Source organism: Nestor notabilis, unplaced genomic scaffold (genome assembly GCF_000696875.1).
Source record: "Nestor notabilis isolate BGI_N333 unplaced genomic scaffold, ASM69687v1 scaffold666, whole genome shotgun sequence".
Lineage (NCBI taxonomy): Eukaryota > Metazoa > Chordata > Aves > Psittaciformes > Psittacidae > Nestor > Nestor notabilis.
This window is the reverse complement of record NW_009933083.1, coordinates 40,867-41,252: the sequence shown is the minus strand read 5'-3', so window position 1 is coordinate 41,252 and position 386 is coordinate 40,867. Positions and strand designations below refer to the sequence as shown.

Sequence of the window (386 nt, the reverse complement as noted above, 5' to 3'; positions counted from 1 at the left end):
GCTGAAGATGAAGCAACCCAATAGGCCTTTTCCCTCTCCTGTTTCCCACGTGTTTGTGTAAAGCAGACATGCTACAGCAAAGATGAGCCCAACACATGCTCAATGGCCAAGTCAGCAGGATGGGTCTGCCTTGAACTCACCTGTTAAGAGTTGGCTGATGGAACACAGTGGTGCCATTAAATCTTCTTTATACTGGACACAGAATCCTCTTGAATGGTCGTTGTGAACAATTTACCTAGATAAAAGGAAGAAGTTCTGTACTGTGAGGGGTGCTGAGGCACTGGAACAGGTTGCCCAAAGAAGTGATAAGTGCTCCATACCTGTCAGTGTTCAAGGCCAGGTTGGACAGAGCCTTGGGTGACATGGTCTAATGTGAGGTGTCCGGA

At 47.7% G+C, this 386-nt stretch overlaps 1 protein-coding gene across 1 annotated transcript in view; it reads left to right on the top strand.

The window, feature by feature from the left end:
- The window catches only part of LOC104407401 (thyroglobulin-like), a gene marked incomplete at its 3' end in the record, with an annotated part of 69,584 nt that overhangs the window by 30,010 nt on the left and 39,188 nt on the right, over nt 1–386 (top strand). The window lies entirely within an intron of this gene.